This window comes from Polyodon spathula, chromosome 8 (assembly GCF_017654505.1).
Source record: "Polyodon spathula isolate WHYD16114869_AA chromosome 8, ASM1765450v1, whole genome shotgun sequence".
Classification (NCBI taxonomy): domain Eukaryota; kingdom Metazoa; phylum Chordata; class Actinopteri; order Acipenseriformes; family Polyodontidae; genus Polyodon; species Polyodon spathula.
Genome location: NC_054541.1, coordinates 42,546,205 through 42,556,568, shown reverse-complemented (window position 1 = coordinate 42,556,568; position 10,364 = coordinate 42,546,205).

Below are 10,364 nucleotides of genomic sequence, written 5' to 3'. Positions count from 1 at the left end.
TATTACAAAAAGAAACAGAGGTACTGTACTAACATAATGTTTACATGGAAAGACATATACTAATGTATTAAAAGTGGAGGCTAATTAAATCCTAATAGCCTTAAATAATACAAACTTTTATTTTATGTATATTGATTTCATGTCTGGTTCAGAGCCACACAAACTGACAGCCATTCCCAGATACATACAAATAGTTGACAAAGTAGCCAATTACCTTGTTATTTGTATGTGTAAACTTTCAAAGGTCCTGCATGCACAATATTAAAATGGAGATGAAGGGTTAGGCATGTTGGAATGGAACCAATCTGGGGGTCATTTAACGTGAAATATGTAAAAACAAACACGCAAGCATGAACAAAGATGACTGATGTTGATAAAAAAAAAAAATAAATTAAAAAAAAAAAAACATTACTGGTACAAGAGACAAAAAACGACAGAGATAACCAGGTTGTATATTTAGTCGAAACCAAACATTAACGGAAATTCATAGGCCCAAACTGTAATTGGATTTGTGGTGTAAAATGGGGTACTCTGAGACCAGCTTTATTTGATTTTATTAATTGTAAAATACAAAATACCCATTTGACAGTCCAAGTGAAGTCACCTGGCAAGGTAGGTCCTCGCCAAAACATGAAGTGAACATCTGTCACTTACACCTAGCTTTGCAAGCCATGCTGTTCTTAGGATATTACTCATCAACTGCAATAGAAAAGTCTTTCTTTCTAATCTCTCTAAACGTAACAATCTATTTTTTTCTTCAGGTCATACATTTCCACCCACTACAATCTCTTTAAGATAAACTATTAATAATGACCACTTTTAATTAGTGATACAGTAGGTACTCTGGATGTCTGTCTTAGCTTAAGGGTGGGGCAATCAGCTCAAAACTAAAAGAAGAGGGCTGCAAGATACATTTTATAGTGCTTCCTTGATAGGTTTTCTTTATCTTTTTAAATAATTAATTTTAATTTTGTTAAAATTCTCTAGTACAATAGCATCTAGGGTCCTATTTAGCAATGGGCGCACAAACAAAGTCACATTTTCAGAAATGAATAGAAACCATAGAACTTGCCGCTATATAAAATAAATAGATTCTCTCTTGCGAACTAGGGCCCTTAATAATATTTGTATTTTTTACCATGATGCTCTCACACTTACCTAACCGGTAATGGGCTTTATTCTCCGTTTACTCAACAGAAACTGCGATGATTGCAAGTTAAAAGTTTGGCAGCAATCAAGTGCCAGTAGTAAATGCTGTACTCATATTGCAGGGGGTGTCCAGTGGGGTATCTGAAATCCTGATACCTGTAAATAATCACAACGGTTTACAGCAGATTGTATTAGATTTTTATTGAACTTTTCATATCCAACATTAAATTAACTCCACCCATACTGTCATTGTTTTGTATTCTGCTTGGACAACAGCTAAGAACCAACCCATCCCCGATATTCAGGAAAGACCACTGCAAGGATGAAAATAAGACTCACATTGCATAGCAGTTTGCTCCCTTCCTGATTTTATTACAAGTTTAGTATGTCACACCTGAGCTTGGATACCCTATGGCTAATCAAAATCATAGTAAAACCTGGAATGGGTGAAACTGCTATGCAGCAGGAGTCTTATTTCCAGATCTGCACTAGATGGAGGTAACACATTTTTCTTTATTGCTCTCACTCCAAAAAGTTAAGGACATTTATGTGAAAATGACTAAATGCTGTTCAGAAACGTGAAGCTGTAGATTATAATTGCAATACACAAAGGTGACTATTTAAATTAATTAGAATATTTTACTATCATGTTTGCTAGACTAAAAATCAATATAGACAGATTTTACAAGGCCTTTCACTAATTTGCATTAGTTTTGTACAGTTTTGTCAGTTACAGTGTTGTTTTTGCATCATTCAGATGAAACTACGCTAATACAACTTTGGAGTAAATAGCTATGTGAACGTAACGGTCCAGGCTTTCCACAAAGCAAATGATATAATTTGCATTTGGTAAAATACATTTTTTAAAAACAAAATTAAATTAACCGTTTACTGAGGAAAAACGAAAATGACCAGTTTGGCAAGGCACTGGTACTTGAGGAGTTCGCCTGGCCCCCTGTTGCTTCCACGAACTGGAACCGGGCTTGCTCCTCTTGCTCGCTGGCGGCAGCGTCCGCGTATGCCCGCCAGGCTTCCCTCTCCAAGTCGGTGGTTATTCGAGACAGATACTCCCCTGCTGTTCGTGCTCGACAAAATAGAGTAAGACATGTAAATGTTTGTGGGTTAACTTCTCCCACCACATATTTTTTTACATTTTTTTTTTCCTTTAAATACTTTTTAATGTTTATATTAAGAAAAATGAGATGACTATGAAATGTTTCAAGGACACCCTTCATTTTCACTTTGTTTCTGTACTTCCAAAGTAAGATTTTAGGCAGTAGTTATTGAACTTGAAAACACACTTAACATCAATTACATTAACTTATCGCTTCCCATATTTACTTGTCCAGTCATGCCCAAACAAATCATGACTATGTTATTGACTTAGTTTAGACATGATGACAAGGCTTTCCCTATAGCATTTCACTACAGCCTACATTTTTTTTCCCCTCGAAGGGGTGAAAATCAGCATCATAAACAGGAATTGCAGTTTTTAAGAACAACATGTATTTACTCTCTTTAAACATATTGTACTATAACTGATATGCTCAATATAATAATAGTAACAATCCTGCAAAAGCTGTTAAAATGTGTCATAAAAATATACTGTATATATCATTCAACCACAAGATGGCAGTATGAGTCCGAACAATTCATTTTATTTAATGATGCCACCCGGCAGTTTTTACAATAAATCTAAACGGCAGCAGCAGGAGCAACTCATTGTAATCCATGGACAAAAGACCCTGCACCCCCTTAGCACTTTTATTGGTTATTTTCATGATCTTCTTTGGCCAATGAGGAAGGGATTTCTACATGTTGACATCTACAGAACCTGCATGCTAGCAACAACAACACTAACACAAACACAAAGACATAGGCATGTTATCGTTACTGCAGACTGACAGAGGTATAAAGAGACAATTCATACACCCCCACAAACTGATACTCCTAATACCTAGTGTAAAATAATATTAATACCATGTTTCATCAGAATTTAATCAGCGGCTTTACAGATATATGCAAAAAATTCAGTGTGATACAGGACACCCTCACCCAGAAACCAATGCTCTCAATAACAGAATAAATAATGTTATACACAACTGGAGAAGCAGCATTCCAGATATATGGAGGAATGTGAGGAACTCCAAAGCTATACATTTTAAGAAGAAAAAAATACTTCAATTCACTGGAAGAAATGTCTGGCCCTTAGTGTGAGTGCAGAAGTTGATTGTCTATTAGAGTACTAGGTAGGATGCAGGGAGAATCACTGAGGGAAGTGCAGTGTTGCATTCCCCATTGTGGTAGTGCTACTGTATCTGAATGAAAGAGAGTTGGTAGTGTGCAGCTGCAGCAGCAGCGTCCAAGCAGTGGAGTTACACTGAGAGAAAAGGAATCATCCTCCCACTGGATTTTTGCCTATGTGTGGATAGAAGGAATACTCAAACAGGGTGACATGTCAGGATTTTTTAGTCGAATGTGAAAGAAAGAAACTATTAAAGGAGAAGTCTCCCCTTTAAGATGAATTGTACAACATGCCAGGCCTCAAATTAAATCTGTGTAATATGTGCTTGCCTGTACTTGTTATAACTGTTTGCATGTTCTGATAGATATTTGCTTTACTGTAGGTATTTGGCATTCACAATTCTGCTGCTCGTCTTGTATTCTTCCAACCTCGCTACTCATGGTCTCTGTTTCGCACCTTCCACTGGCTACCTATCTCTGCTCGCATTCAATTCAAGACCCTTGTTCTTGCCTAACACTCTCCTCACCACCCGGCCCCTCCTACCTCCAATCAATCTTGTCTCCCTACACACCTCTCACCCACTCCTCTACTAGTTGACTGGTCATACCTTCCATCTACTCTCCATCCGCCCGTGCCTGTTTCATCTCTTTCCTGGCCCCTCTGTGGTGGAACCGGCTACCGGATAACTTCAGGACTGCTTCATCTCTCATTGCCTTCTGTAACCTCCTCAAGACCCACCTGTTTAGACTGCTTGTAGATCTCTTGATCTACCCCATCTACCCTAAAAAGACAACACAGCTTGCAAAATGCTACTATAAAAGGATCTAAGGATCTACTCAATATGGACCATATCCACAGTATTGGATGCTGCAGATTATCCAGAAGTACAAGCAAGGAAAGGGCACCCGAATCCTAAACTGTGAGAACACAAAGCCACTTTGTGGCTTGGAACTTGGTTTCAGGCCACTGCATGGCACACCAAGGAAGACTTGATTTGATACAGCAAAGTTGCCCCTCGGAAACAGGTTTAAAGTCACTGTTCCTAAAAAAGGGGCTTTGTGTTCCCTCAGCTTTAATCGAGATCTTTGGTCAAGATTTATCAAAGCCAAACAAATTTCTGTCCTGTGCCTTGTCACATTTTCATCTAACCACTGTCACTGAAGTGACTGAAGTTTGCTGTATTTCATTTGTTACTATGTATGTATGTAAAAGCAGTGAGTGTGACGGTTATGGCACATCTAGGTCTCAGAATTCCAATGAAGCTTAGACAAACCTAATAAATTAGACTCTTCCTGTTGTCTGCTGGCAGGAAAGCAATACAATCTCATCTCTCCATTAAACCTTCCAGCTTTGAGATTTGTGATCTTAAAATAGCTAATGCACTAATATGATACGCTGTAGGTACACATACTGGATGATGATCATGGGAATGGAATATTGCAATCTTATTTACAGACTGTGGGTTTACTGGTAGAGTAATCAATGACCAAATGAGTTTCATCAGTGGAGAAAACTTAAAAGAATCAGCTATGCTACTTAAAAAACAAAAAAACAAAAACTTCTTCATAAACCTAGTGAATGTTTTTTTTAAAGCATGAATCATAATGGAATATCAGTAATAAAATATCATTAAGAAGAATTTAATCTCATAATAAGGGAGAAATGTTTTTCATGTTAGACATCACATTATCTAATAAAACTCATCCTCACCAGGATAGGAATTCTGGCGTGCTAAAACTTGTTCAAAGGTTACTGTATTATAGCTATACAGCTGTGTTACATTGTATCACTTTCACCATCTGATACTTTGCATTATAGTGTGCTTCTGTGCATCCCTATTTTTAGGACTGTCCATGTATTCAAATATTCAGTCATTTTTTATTTAAAGAGAATGTCTTTAGTTTATTTATTGTTAGCCTCTAGATTACTAACATGTTAATAAATGTTGTGGATTTTTGTCAATAATTAGTTTAGTTATGGTAACCCTATTTATAAAGTAATACAACGGACAACTAAAATTGTTCAGTAAATGTCAGATCCCTACATTGGCTTTATATTGTTGGAACTGTTCAATTTGTTTAACAATCTTACTGTACTAATGTTTAGAATTTTTTTTTTTTTTAATTATATATTTTAAAATTAGTTTATAAAAAGTTTATTATATTTCAGCTAAAATTAAGTGTGAAAACATTTCCTAATGAGTTAATTAACTATTACTGTTATTTCTGTGAATGGTTGCTTAGATAAATTATTTGATCTACTTAAGGCTTTTTCATCTATTATTTTCATTATAATTGTTGTTCTGTTTTTTTCTACTTTGCATTTCAGCAGTGTTTACTATCATGGTAATAAGGTGTCCCTCCCTTTAAGTGACTCCCATGCTCCACTACACATTGCTGAAAGCTGAATGTGCATAAAGTTCAGGCACTGGGACATAGTATGAATAGCCAAAGGTATTCAGTCCCATCATGGGAGCTCATTAGCACTCTATAGAAACACAATAACTACCCACATATCAGCAGATCATGCACTGCAGCAGTGTCCTCACATAAACAGCCTGTAGTGGGTAGAGGTGGAGTCTGCCCACTCCATGGTTTGTATTCTAAATTAGATCATCTGAGTGTGTAGGGTACCTTAAATCATTTCACAGTTTGAAGTAGTAGCATTTTAGGGTTTCATCTGTTATTTAGAGAATTTTAACATGATATGCCAAATACATAAAACATGCGTTATAATGCCTGCATATAATTCTGTATTTTTTGTTGCTTTTAGTACAAGCCTTTTTGTTATATACCTGTGCTCAAAATAAACGTTAAACAAATACATGTGAAAGAAGTTGAAAGCCAGTTATTGCTTGCACCAGTCTACAGTTTGTCAATTTCAAATAAAATCATAACTTAATAAAAAAAAAAAAAAAATTGGAAATCTAACATCAAATACTGTACTACTATTACGACTTCCTGTAGACTTTTGCGATATCATCTTGTAGTTTAATTGATAACATGGTGTTAAATAAAAGATCTAAATTATGTTCAATCCTAAAATTCTAGGTGATGAAAAAACTTTTGGCCATAGCTGTATACTGTGTATATATATATTCAGGATAAGTTTCTAGGTCATGCCAGCCACAGTTAGATTTTCTTTAGTTAATTCAAAACAACATTTTAAAAACTGTATTTCTAGCACATACAATACATTGACACAAACAATGACTTGCAGTTACCATCCAGAAGCTAACCTTTATTAAAAATATAAAAGCTAATGATTGTAAAAGTTAGTTGAGGCTAAGGTTTTACAATAGATTTTATTTTATCTTTGAAAAAAAAAAAAAAAAGTAAAATACAAAACGTACTTTAAAAAAAAAAACAACATGATAAAAAGCTAAATTCTGTGCAGAAATCATTTAAAGGATAGTGTTGCTTGTGTTTCAGAGATCTGCAAGATTCAAGATACACATGCCCTTCTCACTGTTTGGTTTTGCACTTTTGAAAATAATCAAAACAAAGCTCTTCAAGTGCCTCCTGAGGGGTAATTTGTTAGAAATAAATGGCATTAAAAATACACTAAGAGAAAACAAGGGAAGAACAGAGGAACTAATCTTCACACAAGGACAGGGAAACATTTCTTTACTAGCACCAGAAACTCAAATTTGATTACAAGCAACCTTTGCCTTTTTATCACCCAAACAATGGGCAGTGCTGTCTAGGGCAATTTCCATGCACAGCATGTGGGTCCCATTTTTTCATTCCTGGACAAGGGGGTTTGCTGCTCACAAATGTTGTTGCATTTCAATCAACTTAATTCAGCTGTTCCATTATTAATCACTGCGTCGTTAGCTGTAGCATTTATAGAGCCACAGAGTATTAGAAAGCAGCAGTTTGCATTCTGAGTTATACAGCCTTGCAGGCATTATTTTATTGGGGTTGTTAACAGCATTATCTGTGCTCTCCAAGTCAAAAGGGTTAAGAAAAACCCAGATACCTGCTTTCTGATCACTACAAGGGCAGCCTTTATAAATAATTTACAAATATACAACTGAATTTAAAACAGAATACATTTGTGACCACAGTGAAATATACTACTGGATCTCAGATTTACAGTGGGGGAAATTACTTTTCAAAATAAATCCTTTGGTTACAAGTTACTTGAACACAAATGTAACTAGTTATAGTAACTTATTACTTAAAATGTTTTTAACTAGTTACAGTTGCAAATAGTTACTTCTCAGGCACAATTTATATTACACATAGATATTTTATTTTGGTTTTGAAATGCTAAATGTTAAGAAATGCTCTTCCTTTTAGCTTGTACACATTTATTCCACTTTCCACAATTGAGAAGACATTTTCAGATCTATTACGCAATCTTTGTTGTCCAATGTCGAGGCTGGAAGCAAACTGATTTTTTGATGAATTGTGTTTAGCTGTCCAACCCACATGTCACATTATTCTTTTGGGGTAAACCTTAGTATATATAATACCTTTGAAAACATGTGCACAAGAGTTCCAGCATACCAAAATGATCTGTTTCATTTTCACTTTCTGTCAGTAATTGAAAGGAACTGTTTGGAAGAGAGACAAATGGACTGGCCTCAAGTGAAACAAATTATGTTACTACATTAAAAAAAAAAAAAAAAAAAAAAAACACATTGCTGGTCTTAGTATACTAAACGAGGGAGTTATTTAAAATGACGATTATTTTAATATATCATTTATTTTTACAAAATGAAGCAACTTCACAATGTCCTGTGAAGTTACTTTTGTCTCTTGCTTTACTTTTGCTTGTTGTGTAGCAATGCACACCAGCCCCCTATAGAGCGAAGCGAACCCCCCGCCCCCCCACACACACACCCCATATTTACAATGGTACTGACTGACGTTATACAGGATATATGTTTTCCACAACCAGTCTGTAATAATCAGGATTGTCATTTTTTAAAGTGTGTGCTATAAGCTGTCACCTTCTTTTAATGGTGCTTTGCAGAAGCCTTAATGCCATATTCGTAATGTTAATTTTTTGTGACAATTTATCCCACAGTGAAAAATAAGATATTTCAGTGCTTTTAAGCTGTCTCATTCATTCCCCTCGTGGGAATAACAGATACATCCTTATTTGAACTGACCTTCACTCCATCTTGCCACATTTTAAACAGCTCAGAAGAGTTCAGGAATAAATAATACAATATAAATCATGTAGTTTCATGGGATACCGAGTAATCTGGCAGTTCACTTTTTTTACTTATCCTTGAAAAGCCATAACATAATATACACGAAAAAAATACAGTATATATTCAAAAACATTAAAAACTGGTGTCCACAGAAAACGTGTCCACAGTATTGCACTATTCATAGTGATATTATATATATATATATATATATATATATATATATATATATATATATATATATATATATATATATATATATATATTATAAGAATCTTAGATATCATTTTGAAATGTTTTCAACCCACTACTATTGCCTTGTTACAAAAGTCTTTTAAGCATATTCATTTAATTAAAGTTTATTGCAACAGTGAATAAGTTATTCAATAATGTACAGTATTTAGCGAAATGTATTTCTTCAGTTCAACTGGAAACTGTAGCCAACATAAGCCTTGTCATTACAAAACAACTAAGGAATGATTATCTCTCAATTTAGCACACACAGTCCTACTCTATAAACAGTTTCAGTGGAGACGAAATTACAAAATCAAAAAATATTTACACATCAGAGACTGGAATCCTAGAACTCTCCATGAACTCTCAATTTTCCTAGAACTCTCAATTTTCAAATTGGGCCCATTCACGATCATTTCTTTTCCTGATGCCACCAGTCAAGATGACTTGGGGGCCAAAAAAGTCTTCCACTAGATTAAGATTTAAGCATAGACCTATGTTACCTAGCAGCCAGACCTGATGTCCTACAACTGTCAACATATTGTGAATATATTTGGGTTGGCTGCTATGGTCATGAGCAAGCCGTTGACTTTGTAGAAATTCATGACGCCTGGCTCCTAGCATGTGCGTTTAGCTAGATATTAAGCCACACCAGTTACTAGTGATGAAGACAATCTACTTCAAGCTCTTCTATACTAATGTTCTTGTTTTGTTTACCCAAACAGAAAAACAGAGCCTTATCTGTTTACATTACATCCCCCAGTTCCCTTGGGTTTACTCACACACTGAAAGCTGTGATCTCTGATTGAATATGCAAGCAGGGCAGGACATAGATTTGAAAAGATAAGACACGGAAATGTATCAAAATATTTATCAAACTATTACTGAATTTCATTTAAGCTGATTATACATGTTTCCTTTGCATTATTTGTTTAATAATGTAGTTTTTCCATACATGTTTGTATATTTATAAGAAACTTACAAGGCATGGGTTGCCCAGTATGTGTAATTTAAGCTAAACTAAAAATGATTATTATTATTCTAGCATTTTTGCATGTTTGTTTGTTTGGGAATTTAAATATATTTCTCATAGTTAATTACTGTTTATATATAGACTACAAAAATGTGTGTGTGTGTGTGTATATATATATATATATACACACACACACACACACACATATTTTTGTAGTCTAATTTGGTTCCACTACTAATTCAATTGCTTCATTTAAAAAAATATAGAATCATTGTAAAGATATATAAAAAAAGTTTCTTATCATAGAATATAAGTATAGTTTAAAAGTAAAACTTTTTTTTTCAAAAGTTCCCTTTTTTTTAAAATAAAATAATAATCTTAAACAGTTTAATAAGACTTTATTTACTGCAAAAATAAGTCAGTTTGGTCCAGAAGTTAAACTTTGGCCAGCAGTTCATTGTCTCTGATGTCTATCATTTTATAGTCAATTTGACATAATGAATGAGTTGGACACACCTTCTGCCCATCAGAATAGCACTCTCCTTAAGACCTCAGAGCCAATCAGAGAACACCCAGAACCTCAGAAACCCTCCAAAAAA